Raw genomic sequence first — 19,106 nt, 5'->3', positions numbered from 1 at the left:
AGGTTAAGAGGCAGTGACTGGCCCGAAGTCACACCCAGGGAGCATAATGTTTGAGTGGGGATTTGAACCCTGGTCTCCCAGGTCATAGCCTGACATTCTAGCCACTAAATATCCTTGTTTGGCCTGTGCCATGATTTGGGCCAAACTAACCTCCTGAAAGGGATGCAGGTGGCACTGTGGGTTAAATCACAGAGCCTACGACTTGCCAATCAGAAGGCCGGCAGTTCGAATCCCTGCAATGGGGTGAGCTCCCATTGTTCGGTCCCTGCTCCTGCCAACCTAGCAGTTCGAAAGCACGTCAAAGTGCAAGTACCGCTCCAGCAGAAAGGTAAACAGTGTTTCCGTGTGCTGCTCTGGTTCGCCAGAAGCGGCTTAGTCATGCTGGCCACATGACCTGGAAGCTGTATGCCGGCTCCCTTGGCCAATAAAGCGAGATGAGCGCAGCAACCCCAGAGTCGGCCACGATTGGACCTAATGGTCAGGGGTCCCTTTACCCTCTGCCTTTTTAACCCCCTAAAAAGGAAGAGCCTGCTGGATCAGACCAATGGCTCATCTAGGTCAGTCTCCTGTTCTCACAGTGGCCAACTGGATGACAATGGGAAGCCCAAAGCAGGACATGAACACAACAGCATGCCTCCTACATCACATGGCATCAGCTGTGGGTCAGATAAACCTTCAGGGTTTAACAGAAAAGGAAAGATTAGGAGTGGGAAAGCAAGTCCACTCCCAATTCTTTCTTCCTTTGCAGTCCAGCTTGAATTTACCTGATTCATGTGACATGTGATTGACAAGTGGGCAGCCCCACCCACTTGTCAAAGTGACCAGCGCATATGGGAGAATTTTGAATCTAGCTGGTTCCCTATCAGTGATCTTGTCCCCTTGCTTGATGCAAGAAATTGCAAGTGAGACCATCCCTACAGATAGTTGTCTAGTCTCTACCTGAAGATTTCTGCTTGTGCACCACCAAGCAGGTAGTAAAAACAGGTGGCTCATTTTCAGTGATCTTCTGCACCTATCTTGGCTGTTCACAGTTGTCCTAGCTCAGGGATGAAGTGTGTGGCCCTCCAGATGTTGTGAGATACCAACTCCCATCAGCCCCAGCCAGCATGACCAGTTGTCAAGAATTCTGGGAGCTGGAGTCTAATAACATCTTGATGGCCACCGATCCCTCAGTCCTGGCTGGTCCTGTGCCCCAGCTTTGATCTCCTTCTGCCCAAACCCCCTCTGCCCTGTTTTCACCCCAAGCAGCCAAAGGCAAGGACCTTTTGCTGCTCTTTACTCATCCTGAGATGTGTGTAAGAAAAGTCTCCATTCTAAATCCCCCAAAACAATGATGGCTCATTTTCATTTGTCTCCTCCATACAGTGAACACCTGGCAGTGTTTTTGTTTTTGAGTCTCTCTGATGTACTTTTCTCTGCCCCACTCTCTTGACCTCCTTTCTCCAGGGATGAACAAGAAGGGTGTTGGTATAATGGAAACAAAAAAGAGGGATAATGAAGGGAATGTTTGGCCTTGGGAAATGAGTTTTGAAGAGTAAAGGATTTCATCAAAAAGTGAAGGGGGTGCAGGGAAAATTGTCACCATTGTTGCAATTTCAAAGCTTGATGTTGACCTGATTTCAAAGGAACTCGTGTTAATGCTTTGCTTTCCTCTCCCCCCCTCCCCTTTTCTCTCTTTCAGGTAAGTGACATTTTATTCTGCTCATCCCTACGGCAGAGTTCTGCGCAGGTTATCTATATTTTTTTTCTTAAAGTGGCAAAAATAAAAACTTAGAATGAGACATTTGCCGTGAGAAAGCAAAGCAAAGCAGAGAGGACGATCAGGAGGGAAGAGGTGGATCCACAAAGGATGGCTCAGGTAGGCATCACCTTAACAAGAGATTTCATTGTTGTTGTGGTTCCTTTGAGGAAGGACTTTTGAAGGAGATGTTCCTAGAACTGGCGGAAAGTGCCTTTCTTTACGGTTGGTGTTACTCTATTATTATTTTTTTAATAATTTGAGGAGGGGTTCAAGGAGAGGCATTTGAAACGGATATCCCAGTTGTTTTGGATGCTCTGTACTGCAAAGCAGAGACAGAGCAGGTGGATGGGACGTGAGTGTTGAGTTGTTCTGTAGCTCCAATAGAGTGATGAATGACCATTGTTCAAGGCAGCCTTCACCAACTCAGTGCCATTTTGGATGACGATTCCCATTGGCCCCCAGCCATCACAGTCATGCTGCCTGGGGATGATGGGAGTTGTAGTCACCAAACATCGGGAGGACACCAAGTTTGCAAAGGCTGATCCCAGGTCTTTGTGATGTGCTTCTTGTTCAGCATTTTTGGAGGAATATATTTGCGCCCATGTTGTTAATGTTTGCTAATACACTGGATCTTTTCTTTCCATACCTCTTAGGACTTTTTGTAACTGCACTCATTGGTGTGTGGGGGTGTGGGTGTTTTACCTGCTGAAATGGCAATGTAATGGCAATGATTTCCTTACAAGAGTTTATGAGCATCACACTCAAATGGCCACAATAAATGAAAGCTGTTAACAGATTTTATGTAGCTATTCGTGCAATAGTCACATTTATGAATGGTGAGAGTGGGATGGTAAAAGTGGGTAACATTCCAGAATTCAAGAGAGCTTGAAAAGGTAATTTGGTGATGAGCGTTTTGGACCACGTCGATAGGTTCTTGTTCTGTTTTGCAACATGCTTGTTAGCTGCAGCAACTGCTGTTCACTATCACAATATTTGTTGTCACAAAAAGTTGTTCCTTTTCTATGCCATTGCACTGAAACAACAAGCTGTTGATATCCTTGCAAACTGTGTAGGATCTAAGAGGCAATAAATAATGCATTTCACCCATGCAACAGGGTATGTATAATGGCAGGAATTAACTGATGGCAGAATAAACAAGGAGCCAATCCAGTGCTCCCGCTGGTGCACCTGCACTATGCTGACCAGCCTGCTACCCTGCTGCTAAAAAGCTAGTCTGGCTCTACCCGACTGGGTTAACTGCTTTTGCTGTTTTCCTGACCCTGTTCAGTGACACTGGGGTGGGGGGAGAATATAAGGTAAGGAAACATCAAGCAGGAACAGCATCAAGGGAAAGAGAATTTCAGTAAGATGTTCTGGCAAATAATAAAGAGCTAGGGAGTTTCAGGATTAGCCCGTGCATTTAGCATCCTTTTCAGTTTTGTCCAATTTGTGACCCTAAACTTCTGCTTAATGTTCCATTGTCAAAGCAGAAGGAAAGTTCCTTAGCACACTGGTTAATTATCCTATCTCACTACCTTCTGCTATGTTTATTCAGTTCTATCTCCACCAAAAACCTGGGCCATTGCTAACAGGCAGCTTTAATTCTGCATCTGAACATGGTTTAACTTCTCACACAATGGAAGGGAAGTCAAATAACAACTGAGGTGGGCAAACCCTCATGCAACGAGGATGTCTCATTTGCAATCTGGTCCCCTCTCTGTCGATCACGCCCCCCCCCCATTGTCATAAAATAAATTGTCATTCTGGTAATCGCTGGTGGGCAAGTGGAATGAAGCCCAGGGATGGATTTTTCCAGACTTTGGTGCCAGGTGTGGCATTGACTGGGGACAAACGAGGTCTGTCATTTTTATTTGAAATCCAAAAGAGAGCCTGTGGCAGGGGCCCTCAAGACATCAAGTTTATACACAGCCATTCTGCTGACCGTTACAACCAAAAACAAACAAGCATTTTAATTCTCCATGGCTGCAGATGGGGCTGGAGTGTTTGCTTGTTGAGAAGAGAGACCAGGCCCTTACTTCCAGATTTTCATTATGTTTGTTTTCAAATAAATAAAATGATAAGGACTGGAGATTTGCAGGGACCTGCTGTTGCTCGGGTGTTGCTTGAAGTATTATTGGAAGGTTTTATGGATTATAGTGATACGTCTAATTTTCTATTCTTCGCTACCTTGTGAGAAATGTTCTAAAAGGTTCTAAAAGGTGGGAAATGATGGGTTTGCATCCAGCTAACAATCCAACTAACAATCACCTACAGCAGACCCATTAGAATGAATGTAACTAAGTTCAAGCCCATGAACTCTGATGCATCTGCTCTGAGTGGGATGAGCATTTGATGCAGCCTTAAACGGATGAAGTAAATAAATAAATAAACCCAGCTGGGATAGTGGAACGGCCTCTTTATGTCTGGGCAATGGGGCTGTTGAGTGGGGGCAGTGAGTACTTAATTCCATGCCCTTAAAGCATCTTAAAGCATTGTCCAAAAAGGGGGGGGGGATGCATTGCTGAAAAGAGGAGATATAGATGGTGCAGGTTTATATAAAAGATGCATGTGCTCAATTGTAGGCACAGGTGTAAATTTAGAAACACAACACCTCTCAATACCAATTTGCTGCTTGGCCAGGTCCAAGATTCTTGTGTTAATTCACAAAGCTCCAAACAGCTTGGACCCAAAGTCCCTCAAGGACCACCTGATCCCTAATACTCTACCTCGATCACCTTGATCCTCTGATGGGGTACATCTGCTGGTTCCCCACACCCTGCAGGTTCAGGTGCTCTTCATTAGAGACTGAGGCTTTCACTTGAGTGACCTGTGAAACTTCCTGCTTGTAGAGATTTGGCAGGAACCAAACCTGACAACGTTCAAGCACCTCTTAAAAATGGTACCTTTTAGACAGGCCTTTACAATATGAGTTTTCTTTCTCTTTAACCAACCGGTATCTAATGCAGTTTTTTTACATTTCTATTTGTGTTTTACAGATATTTATTGATTGATTTCACTGTAGCTTTGTTGCCAGCCACCTTGATATATGTTTTGAACATTAAAATCAGACGTATTCAGATGGGGGCGGGGGATGAGACCTCTTGCCATAGGGCAATAGGCGGTGACCTGTGCCTGGCACAGTCTGCTATGGCTGGGCAACTTCAGGGTCCCTCTTCCTTTCATCCCATTTTATCTTTAAGCCAGACTTGGACTGGGCAGCCCTTCATATGGGTGACTTCTTCCACTGGAGGAGTGTACTCTGTAAAGTAGGACATTCAACCACCCTTGTTGTTGAGACGCCTGAGATGTTTTCATATAAAGCACTTCAATATGTTGCTATATGAAGTAGAATGAAAATGACAATGGTGGCGGCGATGGCAATGTCACTTGACTGTAACTCCTATAATCGCTGACCATTGGCATGCTGGTTGGACTGATGGAGTCCTACAATATATTAAGAGCAATGGGATCCCCATCTCGCTAGGGCTGGGTGATATATCGATATACCATCCAAAACCAGTTTGAAGTCCATATTGTGAGACCGGTTTCATAATATATGACCTGGCAATATATTGTGAATCATGTGTGTGTGTGTGTGCACGCACTCATGCACCATGGAAAAAGCAGGATGCAGGGAATACCATGAAGCCGGCCAACGCCTCTACATAACTCCATCCTTACTTCAGACATCGTGATATATCAGTAGATTGTGATGTTTAAGTGGTGATATGTTGCAATGTTGAAAACTAGATATTGCCCAGCCCTACATCTCACTACTGAGGGATGCTGTACAAAAAGCAAAGTGTGTTTCCTAAATTTAGCTCCAGAATGCATGACACCAAGGAAGTAAGGTTGATTTTGACAGATTTTGCATGGGTTAGGGGCATTCCAGACTGGGAAATATGCAGTTGCATACATGTTATGGCTGGCTTCTTTTGGCTTTCTTGACTGATCATCCCCTTGACACTTCCGTTCCCCAGAATGCTCCTAGAATTTTTCCATTTCCTAAAAGACATGCGTCTTTGCCACCTTTTCAGCCTGTGGCCTCTTGCCTCAGTGCTTCTGGTCAGCCTGGATAGCTCAGTTGGTAAAGCATGGTGCTGATGACGCCAAGGTTGCAGGTTTGATCCCAGTATGAGACAGCCACCTAGGAGTTGGACTAGATGATCCTCATGGTCTCCCCCCTACTCTACAATTCTCTGATTCTAGGATTCTAAGTGTTTGCAGTCACAGTGACAGACTCCTCTGGCAAAACTTTTCCTTTCTCCTTCTCCTTCCGGTCAAAATCCTCCCTGCAACCTCAGCTGAATCTCGCTTGGCAAAGGCTCTCACTTAAGCAGGTGTTGTGTTTGCAGTGTGTAAAGAAATCAAAGTCAAAACCACCACCCCAGAGAGGGGCAGCTGAGCCGCATCGCAAGACGAAAGAACGGCACGTATTTGTGGCAAATATTTAGACAGTCCCGAGGCTCTGTTGAAATGAAGTGTCAGCTGTTAATAGCAGATACCATTGGGGAGAAGCCGTGTTACAAGATGTTGCTGCCATGTACTGATTAGAGAAGGGAGAGTGACGTTCTGAACTGCCCCCATGGGGGAGGGGGGCTTCCTGCAAATACATGCTTGAGAGGAGGGACTGCGCGCGTGTGTGATTTTCAGAATCTCGCTCTTTCCCCTTAGGAACATCACATACACTTAACTGGATGTAGCTTTAGAGACTTTGCCCATCCTTTTTGATAGGGATAGAGGAGAAATTTTATTCTGTTCCCATTTAAAGGCCAGGCTACATAATCTGCAGCTCCCCAACAATATGTGAACAAAGCCACAGTCATTCCAAAAACCATACTTCTCTGAAAATTTCCATTCAACCCTCCAGCCATGTAACATGCGCAGAAATGCATGCAATTTATATTTTTTATTATTATAATTTATCAAAATTTATATACTGCTTAATTACAACAAATCCTCTAAGCGGTTTACAAGTAATTTGAATGAACAATAACAACAAGTAGTTGGAGCATTTGAAAGGACAATTAAAATCAGCATCAGTGTGGCTGGCTTGCCTAAATAAGCATGTTTTATTTTTTATTTTTTTAAAAAATAATATTTATTACTTTTTCAACAATTTAAACACTACACAAAAAGAAAAGAACAATAAAAAAGAACAATACAATACAATACAATACACAAACACTACACAACACTCACACATTAAACTGACAAAACAAAACAAAAACAATTTTAAAACACGTCAAACAATTTCAATATCTTATCTTTCATTCACTTATTTCAACGACCTCCTCGCACCTCCCTTTTTGTATTCCACTTCTATTAATTGTTTCAGCAATTCCTTTCCATCTTCCTCTGTTTTCTATCCTATAATTATCTTAACACATTCTAACCATATTTTTTCCTTTAATATTCTATTAATCTATTTATACTTAATTCCTTATAACATTTCTACTAAAGCCATATAACTTCATTCCAACATTCTTCTAGCATTCATTAATTTCACAGTATTTCTATAAATAGTCTTTAAACTTTTTCCAGTCTTCTTCCACCGACTCTTCTCCCTGGTCTCGGATTTCTGCCAGTCATTTCCGCCAATTCCATATAGTCCATCAACTTCATCTGCCATTCTTCCCGGGTGGGTAAATCTTGTGTCTTCCAATACTTCACGATGAGTATTCTTGCTGCTATTGTTGCATACGTAAAAAAAAAAAAAAAAGTTCTATCCTTCTTTAACACCAATTGGCCGGCCATGCCCAGGAGAAAGGCCTCTGGTTTCTTCAAAAGGGTATATTTAAATACCTTTTTCATTTCGTTATAAATCATCTCCCAGAGAGTCTTAATCCTTGGGCATGTCCACCAAAGGTGAACTCTAATACTCAGATTCATCTGTTTTTCTTTAAGTTCAATCATAGCAAGCGTCAACAAATTGCCTCTGTAGGGCTGGGGCTCTCTTTCTCTCCAGTTGTGTTACTTTACATTCAGCAGCAACGAGACCAGGGAGAAGAGCAAGTGGAAGAAGATTGGGGGAAATTTAAAATCTATTTGCAGAAACATTGTAAAATTTCTGAATGTTGATGACATTGAAATGAATTGTGGGGGTTCTAGCAACAAGATAAAATTTAAGATTAAACCAATAATAGGTAAATTAATGGGCTATGAATTTGCTGAACTAATTTTGAAAAGGGATACAAGAACGGGGGACGTGAGGAAGTCAGGAGAATATGTGAATTGAAGATCTAAAATTAAGAAAGAAGAAATTTTTGTGTTTTTTCTTATATGTGTTTTTCTTTTTGCTATTAGTTTTTAACGTATGTATTTTGTATCTTTTGTGCTTAATGTGTGTGTTGTTGTATTTTGTAGCATGTATTAGTGCTTCTATTTTTTTGTTGTTGTTTCTTATTCCTGTCTTTGCATTTTTCTATACCTTGTAAAATCCAATAAAAACTTCTAAAAAAATTTAAAAAATACATTCAGCAGCAACGGCTTTCTCCCTTGCTTCCTCCGCAGTTTGCCGTATCAAAGTAGATTCCTGTATCAATTTCTGGGTGGTTTCTGTATTAGTATTATTTATACTTTCTATATTTAAGTTGGTTTTAGTAGTTGAAACATCCATTTTCGCATTTATCATGTCTATTTTCTTGTTAAGCTGTTCCAGTGAATCATTTATCTTATATAATGCAGCCACTAAGGCCTCTTCTGTCAACATTCCTCTTGGTTTTGAATGTACTGGTTCAAAGGCAGCAGAAGAAGAAGCAGGGGGGCCTGATGATGAACCTCTCCTGGGTTGTTGCCAAGTCCTCCCAGACCTTAATGTTTTGTCAGCAGTTGACTGGTCTGTTTTTCCCCTTCCATTTGCCATAGCACTTAAAAGATTCAAGGTCAGTCCCAGAGTCTCACAGTTTTTTATCTTGCAGCTGGAAATTCCCCTAGCCCAACTCTTGTAAAACAACCAGCTTCAAAGGCTTCCACTAGGGGGAAACAGTTTCTATTTGTAATAGTCAATAATGTCCTCTTTTAGACACAATTCAAACAATCCAAAGTTAGTTTCAATTTTCAGTTACTTTTACTCCTTTTTAAAGCAGCCGGAGACAGTAGAAACAATGTATTTCTCTTATTTAGCTAGCTGTCAATTAACGTTCTAAACACTGTCAATGAACATTCCAAAAGACGTCATTCCTGCTAGCAGCCCATTTCCAGGGTCAGAGCAGCGGTATTTTAGCTCTCTTCACTCTCTCCCACAGGCATACTCAGTCCGCAACTCGCCCCCCCTCTTCTCCTGCCTCCAAGGGGGGGGGGGGTTTAATGTTCTTTGCTGATGGAAATTTAGTCTTTTACAAAAGGCTTTCCAAGACTTCAGCTTGCCGCCTTCTTGCTTCAGTCTATTTACAAAAGGGGAAGGCAAACTTCCTGTTTTGAACCTCCCCGTTACGGTACCAAATTAAACGTTTAGAAATCCAATTTTCCCACTTCAGCTCTACTCACGGGTAATTACTTTAAAGTCAAATTGTCCACAGGAAAAGGTCAGCGCTCTCCGGCAACAGCTATGCAGCTTCGCTCCGTGGAAGAAGCAGACAATTCGAAGCACCGCGCCGCTCACCCCACGTCGCTCCGGACCCCCGAAACCGGGTTTCCCTGCGAGTAGGGGAGGCGCAAAAGGTGCCCGCCGAATCCCACGTTCACAGGCTTCTCCCACCTGTGATTTTTTGCGGGTCTCCGCCTCGCCGAGGCGGTCAGAGCCAAATTCCCACGGGGCAAATTCTTCCCGGTCAGAGGAATTCCGCCATTACTGGAGGCACCTCCCCGGAAGTCCCCCTAAATAAGCATGTTTTAACCAGACACTGGAAAGATGGCAGCGAAAGTGATAGCCTGATATCAATAGGCAGGGAGTTCCAATGTGCAGGTGCTGCCACACTAAGAGACACGTTCACTGCAAGTTTGGACAGGTTTTGTGTGGTGACTGTAACAGTGCCATTTCCAGTTATCAAAGCAGTTGAGTGGGCATGTATGGGGTAAGGCAAGCCAACAAGAAAACTGGTAATAATTCATATATTCAGGAAATTCAAATACAATTATGCATTATATTAGGGGAAGATGCATTTCAAAAATGTGTAGATTAGTCAGAACTGCATACATTTTTTTGAAAAGTACACTAGTCGAAACTGTGTGTTGGGAAATACAGTTCCTAGATGGCATGATTTGCCTGAGCCAAATCTAACCATAACTGGAGAAATGAGATACAAGTTTCTGGTGAAGTGTTAGGTTCCTGTTTGTGTGCTGTAAGGGGCAGGGGAGATACAATACCTGGATGACAGATCTCTGCAAGGAAACACAAGGTCTCCAAATCAGATTATCCTAATAAAGGAGGAGCTTCCAATTAGCTCAACAGGCAGTCCTGTTTGCTGTGGAAGGGGAGATGACTGGTTTAATTTGGGTCAATGACGAATCCTTTGCAAACGAGACTGTAATCTTCCATTTGGTGTTCACTCAGTTGGAAACCTTTATGTTTCCTAAACCCTCTGTGTTGTGCTTTGCTATAAAATACACACACATACACACACAGATGCATTTTTTCAGAAGCAGCAATTCCCCTAAACCATGTGCTGTGAACTAACAGCTAGGGTGCTGCAAGAAATAAGTAACCAAAGGATCACTGTAGTCCCTTTTCAGTATTTGTTGATTGATTACTGCATTTCCATCTGGTCTTTCCTCCAGGGAGCTCAAGGTGGTGTATGTTGCTCTCTTCCTCCCCATTACATCCTCACAACAACTTTGTAAGGTAGATCAGGCTGAGAACCTGGAACCAGCCCAAGGTCACCCATGACCTCCATGGCCAACTGGGGATGTTGAATCCTGGTCTCCAAATAAAGTAGGACTTTTCCCGGTCCTGCTCCTAGTGTTGCAAATCTACTCTGCTCCACACATTGGAGTGCCTGAAGGCAGAGCTGGCTGTGCCTCTACCAGGGGGCTCCATTTCCTAGAGATCACCCTTCCCGGGGCCATAAAGCAAGGGATGGGACTCTTACCTTTTTTACACTAAGGCTGCACTCCAGCCATGCAAATGCCAAAACTTTCTGTATATCCACATCCTCAGACCTCTCCAGCCTTCATCCAGGAAAAGGAGAAGCATTTGCACAGTTCAAGGACAAATCCCAGCAAACAAAAACATTTGAGGAGGGTGCAGATCAGGGCAAGAGATGGGTGTGGTCTCAGGAAGAGGTGTGGCTTTCAGAGAGTCCCAAGGACAAAACAGAGGGCTGCATTTGATCCCCTCCCAGGTGAGAGGTTCCTCGCCACACCTGTCATAGAGGCTGCACCATGCAATTGAGAAGCCAGGACTTTTGAGGGTGGGTGCGATGTTCGGGATGGGGTTAGCAGCTCGGCCCTTCTCCTAACTCCAACAGAATAGTAATATACAATAATCTATTAAACATTAAAAGCTTCCCTAAACAGGGCTGCCTTCAGTTGTCTTCTAAAAGTCTGGTAGTTGTTTTTCTCTTTGACATCTGGTGGGAGGGTGTTCCACAGGGCGGGTGCCACTACCAAGAAGGCCCTATCTGTATCTGTATCTATATCTATATCTGTATCTGTATCTGTATCTGTATCTGTATCTGTATCTGTATCTGTATCTGTATCTGTATCTGTATCTGTATCTGTATCTCTATCTATATCCATATCTCTACAGTGGTACTTCGGGTTAAGTACTTAATTTGTTCTGGAGGTCCGTACTTAACCTGAAACTGTTCTTAACCTGAAGCACCACTTTAGCTAATGGGGCCTTCTGCTGTCACCACGCCGCCAGAGCACGATTTCTGTTCTCATCCTGAAGCAAAGTTCTTAACCTGAAGCACTATTTCTGGGTTAGCAGAGTCTGTAACCTGAAGCATATGTAACCCGAGGTACCACTGTATATCTGTATCTAATTGTAAGGCTGTCATCACACAGCTCTCACTGGAGGATCTGCAGTGCCTCATCCTAACCCTGGCTTTGCAAGATGTTATGGTGAGGGAGAAGAGTAAATAAGAAAGCAGGTTTTAAAATGGCAGATAGTTTGAAGGAACTGTGAAGAGATGGGAGGCTTGGGTGAAGTGTAAAGGGAAGGGTTGGGGTTGGCAACAAGGGTGGGGTATAGTATTTGTTAGGTCAGGAAACATTTGCAGAGGTGACATGGTAAACAACAATTATTTACTGGTTGAAACAACACCAGGGGTTCTAGTGGTGAGAGGGTAGGTGAGGTTGGCAAGCAGTGTGAGCAGCGGCAACAGCCCCTAGTATTTATACATTTGCTTTGTGGTGTCCATATTTTAAACACAGAGGCTGCAAAGGAAAAGGCTCCGAATTCCAAAGCAACGCCATCCTGAATGCTGCAAAATGTTGTGCAAGCATTTGAGCTTTTTAGAACCCATTAAAATCACCATTTAAAACAGCAGTCATCAAGAGTGCGAACACAGCATAAAACAAGGTGTCCTATCAAAGGGAGAGGCTAACACAGCTTCAGCAGCATTCATTTAGCAGAGGAAGGCACAAAAAACAATCCTTGCAGAGCTAAAAACAAAACAACACAAAAGGCATTATTCTCAGACCAAAGTGAAAGGCAGAGGCTGGAAATTCTAAAATAATTTTTTTAAGCGTGAGAAAATAAAATAAAAAAACCCAAAGTGGGTCTCTGTCTGGTGTTGAAAAGTCATAGCTCTCTACCCTCCTGGCTATTGATGCCTGGGATGTATATTGTTTAGGATCCACCAGTTTCTGTAAATGGTTTTAATCTGGTTTTAACACTGACTTTTAACATTATGTTTTAATTGTTGTAACCCCAGCCTGATTGGAGAGCAGGCTGTGGCTGCCAAGAGTGGCTGGGGCAACCCAGTCAGATGGGCGGCATATAAGTAATGAAATTGTTGTTGTTGTCAGTAGTAGTAGGTGTCAGACAATCCACTCTGAAGAGGGCATTCCATAACTGGGGGGCCACCACTGAAAAGGTCCCATTTGTATGACTAGCACTTCATGTGCCTAACTTATCTAAAGTATGCCTGCCTTTGCATGATTCAGGTCTCTCACCTTGACTCTCATCAGCCTTCAATCTCCCCTGAAATTTTAATACTGAAGAATCACTATCTCTTCCTCGGAGGAGGTTGCCCGTTGCCTCTCTGTTGCTACTCAGGGTTTAACTCCTTCCATCCAGGATGCACCCTCCCATGAGCAATTCACACAAAAACACAGCAGTCTGGCTCCTTTTGCCAGCAGGTTCTTCTCAGTTTTAGACATGCCAGAGGTGGTTGATTCCTGCTCCAAGTGTGAAGGTTTGGAGGAGGCTGGAGCTCTCATTTCTGCCTTGTAGTGATGATGTCATTGCTGCGTGCCAATGCCTAGAGGCAAGAGTACCTACAGAGGCGTTCCTAGGAGCACTTTCCATTATCCTTCATGCTTCACAGTGTGAGCAAGGCTCCTAGGAATGCGTATGCAAGAACTGAGCAATATCAAGTGATACTCCACTATTTCTCCCCCAAAAAGCACAGGGTGGCAACAAATGCTTGCTGCATCATCTAGGATCTCTGGGGGTCATGGGAACTGTAGCATCCCTGGGATACTGGGAGCCACGGAAAGATTACATCCCAGAAAAACTGGGAGTCATGGGAAAGGTGGCATCCCTGGGACATGGGGGGTATGGGTTTAAAATGCAGATGGAGAGGAAGCTGAAAGAAAGCTGACAGAAAAACTCCTTTGCATAACACATTTCAGAATAAAGACCGTTAATGTTCTTTTTTATGAAATAAAAAATAAATAAAAGTGATATAATGATCATTCTGTAGGGGATTTTTTTATTTTATTTTTTGTATTAAAAAAAACAGCACTTTATTCCTCCCTGGAGAATGCGCCCAAAGTAGAAATATAGGTTTTATTTTTACATTTCCTTCCCTAATTACCCTTGTCTTTGTTTCCTGGCCATTCCCGCCTACCTCTTTCTGCCCTCCTGTCAAGCCATCGCAATATATGATTATTGTAATTACATTATGGAGGCCAATAGCATTGTCCCAACCAAAAGCAGTAATCAGTGTAATTTAAAAGCATTTAATTCTCCAAAGTCGGTTTCTGACTTTGTCTCCTCAGGTAGTTAGACCCACCACCACTATGCATGAATGTTTCACATTTATCTTTATTCAAATGCATTCTGGGTTCCTTTCTTTCTGAAACCCACCTTCGGTTTTTTATCACAGCCTATTCAGAGGCTTGAAAAGGCATGTTAAGGTTTGGATTTCCCTGCTTAAGTTTGAACACTTATTTATCATTTTTCATCTCCTACCTTTTGTCCTATGAAATACCTTGTGATGCCCATAGGGTTGCCCAGTGTCTCTTATCCAGGAAGTAACTAGATTGAGATGTGCTTAGCTTCAGGAAGTTCTTGCATCAAGTGCCTTCAGGCCTTACTTCAACTGTGCAACGTGCTGTGGATAGACTGTTGATGGGGCCAACACGGAACTCAGTTTATGCGGCCCTCAACAATTTGCCTCTAGGATGCTTCAAGGATTGCCCAATCCCTTATATCCCTGCCCAATCACTGAGGACTTCAAGGAAGTCACCGTTAGTGGCATGCAGATTTTGCCTGGGCTGGTGCAGGACATTGACAGATCAGTGCTCCCCACACAAACATACAGATCGCTTCCATTTTGCTAATCTTCCCCCAACCCTTTTTGGTCTCCCCTTGCAATTCATTCATGGTTCTGCTTCAGAACAAATTAATTTCAAATTTTGCATTAGATGAAATCCAGCGACAGCCTGGAGATGGGAGGGAAAACCATCGGAGCTCATCTTATTGAAAGAGCTTCCTTTGAAATATCTCCACTTTTCCACCTGGGGAGAATCCCCCACATTCAATCCAGGTGAAATTGTCATGGCAACTCCAGCAGCTGCAGCCCGTTTCCTCTCTACCTTACATCCTTCAACGGAGCTGTGTGTGGATCTCCACCAGCTTCTAGGTAGTTCTGATGTACACTGGCCATCAGCTCCACCAGCTTCTAGGTAGTTCTGATGTACACTGGCCAGGAAATGCAGTGACTCAGATTCCTTGGGGGAATACTTTTGCCACAGTTGAGCCTCAAATTCATTATTCAATAGCAGTCATATATACTTCTTCCAGCCCCACTTCCTCTTCCTCTTCATTCTTCACTCATAGCAGAGTTGAATTGAGGTTCTTTTCTGTTATTACTTTTGCTTCCAACTCTCCTTTTCCGTTCACCTGTGCACCACGGCAGGCTGTGCCATTATAGCGTCACACACTGGGCAAATTCATATGCTAGCCTGCACATAATGCATGATAATAAGACCCAATGGAAACAAGCTGCACATTTCCCCCTTCCCACTGAGACCCTGCAAATGAGTTGTATCTGTGTTTCTAAACGATCTTTGTACTGTGACTGTGGATGCCAGCAAGCCCTGCTTAGCATTACCGCTTGGACGGGTGTGTTCCTGTAATGTTTAATTCGGCTTGAGCTTGCAGTAGACCCACCCGGGAGACACAGCCCTTTACATATGGATTTACTAGCTCCGACCTGCTTAAAATGCCGACCTCGCAAGGGGATCAACTCTGTTTGCCTTTGTGAATGTTTTTGCTTTGGTTCGCCTTTTGGGTTGGATCTCCATGCATTATGCCATGAAAGCCTATATGGACTATGCTCAGACTATGTACAGGAGAGGAAAAGCTGACCTTGGGGGTCAAGTGCCATGAAGGTTAAGTAGCCCTTTTGGGATGGAGATGCCTCTGAGCTTGGTAACTACTACTGTTGATGAGGAATCAGCTTCATCTTTCAGTTGCCAGATACGGCAAAGGGGCAAGGAGGAAAGGTCAGAAGCACCCCGGTTACACAAAGGTCTCATATCAAGGGCTCTGAGAGTGGGAGCCGCAGAAACAGGGATAGCTTGGAAGGCTTTGGGCATGTCAAACTGAAGCTGTTCTTTGATGAGTCCTTAGCGTTGTACTGATGTGTACCCTTCCTAAGCAGCCAAATGGAGGCCTGAGTGTGTGTTACTGCAGGAATTCCTGAACATGAGAACTAAATGTGACCACTGCTACACACCTGATCAACAACGGAAGCCACTTTGGATTCTGATCATGAGGCATCTGGAGTTGTAGTCGCAGGACCTCCAAGTCCTTGTGTGAGATGCCGGTGGGAAACCTGAAGGCATCTCAGAAGCATTACTGCCCCTAACCATGGACGTAAAGCAGTGCCATTACAGCTAGTATCTGCTGCCAACAGCCTTATCCACCAGCTTGGATGGTTGGAAAAGATAATTAGACAAATGCATGAGGGATAAGGCTGTCAGTGGCTGCTAGCCAGGATGGCAATGCTCTGCCTCCATGGTTGGAGGCAGTAGTACTTCTGAATACCTTCTGGAAACTTCTGGAAACCAGTTGCTGGAAACCACAGGAGGAAAGAGTGCTCTTGTGCTCATTTCCCGCTTGTGGGGTTCCCATTGAGGCATCTGGTTGTCTACTGTGAAAACAGGATGCTGAGCTAGATGGGCCATTGGTCTGATCCAGCAAGCTCTACTTATATTCTTTTGTGTTCCTGGGATGAACTGGCCAAAAATGTACCCCCTTCTAAGATAGCAGTATTGCAGGCCATGAGGGGAAGACCTTGGATGTGGGAGCTGAATGAGACCCTCTGTGCCTTTCTATTTGACCTTTGAGGAGAAAAACTCCAAGCCGCACACCCTTCTTCCCAGATCTCAACAATCACTGACTTTGGTTTTCACACCCTCTTAGAGTGCTTTGCCTGATTGGTGTGTATCTTTGGACTCTGGTAATGCCTCTTGCTTGCCTGAATGTCAAGTGGTGCCGGTAGAAACTAATCTGCTGCTAGACCATGCCATCCCAATCTCCGCCTGAATAGTGCACAAGACTTCAGGGGTTACAGGCACTCACTGTGTTTCTTTTGGGTAATAAGGCACAGTGCAGACTGTGGTGCCTTTATACTATATGGTTTATTTACACACATCTACAACCTGCACCTAGATTAAGGGATTGCAGAACAGTCATAACCTGTGAGGGTCTGGCTTCCCTCTTAAGGGCAGCACTGGATTCAGAGGACAGCATAAAACCATTATTTGTTTCTCTTAGTTCCAGTCTGTCATCCCCAGCTCACATGGAGTTCTTTTCCTTCCTGCTAACCAACTCCAGTGACCTCTCCCCAGCCTAGGTCATTCAGAGCTGAAACTCTAAACGTGGACTTTGCCTTTGCCCTCCAGAACACAACAAAGAAGGGGTCCCACACCTGCTTGCCTGGCAGTAGTGCCCTCTGATAGTTTTCTTGATGGGCTATCACCAGCCTTTCTCCCCTTGCTAATGGCCCGTCCAGGTAGCTCTGCAGAGTTGGCTTGGCTCTTTAGCATAACTAAATCCAGGAGGTTTCCATGTTTGGCAAAGTTCAGTCCAACCTTGATTAAATCTAAATTTTAATCTATCCAGGAATTATGGGGAATCTGCCCCCCCCAACCCATAACATTATTTGAGACTACTGTACAAAGGGAAACTTCACAGTAATTGCTCCACCCAGAAGAAGAATACGAAGAAGGAGGAAAACAATGTGTAGAAAGGACAACCCCATAAAAAACCTGTGATTAAAAACAAATACTGCTAATATTGGATAGCTTTTGCATACTCAGGAATCAAAAGTTTTGTGTCTCTTTTGTAGGATATGTATACCTTTTGTGCATTCAGCAATTTCCATTTGGCTCTTGATAGGTTGCCAAGAAGGGAATGCAAAAAAGGTTCCTCCCCACTGCTTTATTGCTTTGGAAACAATAATGACACGAAAACTATTTTATACTGAGTGAGACTACTGATCCTTCCCGCCTAGTACAATCCATTTTGCCTAGCACAGTGCCTCTCTCAGGTTTCAACCAAGAGTCTTCCCTTGTTCCAGTGCTTGAAAACCTTGTGGCTGGAGTTCCCCAGGATTGAACCCAGGACCTTCTGCAGGCTAAGCACCGAGCTATGGATACTCCAAGCTCTATCTGTTTATAATTGATGGATCTTGGCTGGCTGGTGATGGGAACAGGGAGTTCTTCATTTCGATCCAGAGGCAATCTGCTGATCTTTGCCTGCCCTTCAGATGCCATCCAGTTGGATTTGAAATCATTAATTATCCCACGCACATACTGAATCAATTTCTCTTGTTTGGAGGAGTGGGATTTGTCTCCTGAACATAATCATATTTTCTCTCTGCTCCAGCCCTGTGAGTGATTGCTGATTTTGGAGGAGGTGGAGACATTTGTATTGTCTGGGGCTCCCTCCATCACAATGGACCTGTACATCAGCATTATCGGGGAGGCAGTAAGTGACGGCAAAATACTGAAACGGGTGGGGATGACAATAAAGCAAAGGGTCATGTTGGACAACAGACAAAGCACTGCATAAGGATATATGAAGAACAATAAACTGTGGAGGCATGATTCCATCACAGAGTTCTGACAAGTGAATAAATCTCATGGAGGAAAATGGCTTGGCTGTATATTATAGGTAGGAATGTAGTGGTTCTTCATAAATATCCCCTAAAAAGTATTAGGATTTTCAAAGATAAATACAAAGATTGTGAAGACAACAACACAACACCCCAAAAACAATTTCCAAGAGTCTGTGAAAACTGAAAGTGACAGTAATCACCAGCTCTTTAACCAAGTCCTTTGAACTGCAAAGAATAATCAATTATGCAATGTAAGCTGACAAATATATGAATCACATACTTGCAAAGTTGGAAGCTACCCCCTAAGGACATCTAGTCTAACCCCTGCAATGAACGGAACACCAGTAAAGGAAGTGTGTATGTGAATTAAAATAACAGCAATCCAATAGAAACATCCAGCAAAGGAAATCACACTTGTCATTGTGAAAAGTTGGGAACACAGATTTGAAACATGGTCAGAGTTTAGACAGACAACAGTTTCACAAATTCCATATTCTGACATAATGAGATGGAGGATTTTTGTTGTTATTATTATTATTGATGAACCTCCTAAAACCATTCCATTTCAAAAATGGGTCTCTCTTTGTTAACCCTCTTAATGCTTTTAATTTTTGAAAAAGCTTTTATTTGAATGCCAGCCTATGACTTGCATTCCCAGGAGTGTCAATTGCGTATTTGCCTCGGAGGGAAAGTGTCCTGCGTATGCGGACAGGTTTCTGAAGAGTTGCAAAAGGAAATCAAAAGCAGCGGCCAACTGAGCAAGATGTCATGCTGTTAAGCCAATTGCCCAGGATGGAAAAGTGTATGGTAAAATATTCAGTGGAATACTAAGAGACCTTGTGAAATACTAAGCTGCAACCTGAATTGGAAATGGCAATGTGCAGTGCACCATTAACAAGCCA

General features: G+C 43.6%; 1 protein-coding gene and 1 long non-coding RNA gene across 9 annotated transcripts in view; one reads left to right on the top strand and one right to left on the bottom strand.

The window, feature by feature from the left end:
- LOC308574727 overlaps positions 1 to 7,218 on the bottom strand; it is a 284,187-nt gene extending 276,969 nt beyond the window's left edge. The window contains exon 1 of the long non-coding RNA XR_014002577.1: positions 6,986 to 7,218. This is a non-coding gene — a long non-coding RNA (uncharacterized lncRNA). The remainder of the gene's footprint in view (positions 1 to 6,985) is intronic.
- Positions 1 to 19,106, top strand: part of NTM (neurotrimin) — an 825,333-nt gene that overhangs the window by 266,158 nt on the left and 540,069 nt on the right. The gene's annotated exons all lie outside the window — the stretch shown is intronic.

This window comes from Podarcis bocagei (assembly GCF_964188305.1).
Source record: "Podarcis bocagei genome assembly, chromosome: 15".
Taxonomy (NCBI): Eukaryota; Metazoa; Chordata; class Lepidosauria; order Squamata; family Lacertidae; genus Podarcis; species Podarcis bocagei.
Note: the sequence above shows the minus strand (reverse complement) of the source record. Positions and strands in the feature narration are given on the sequence as shown.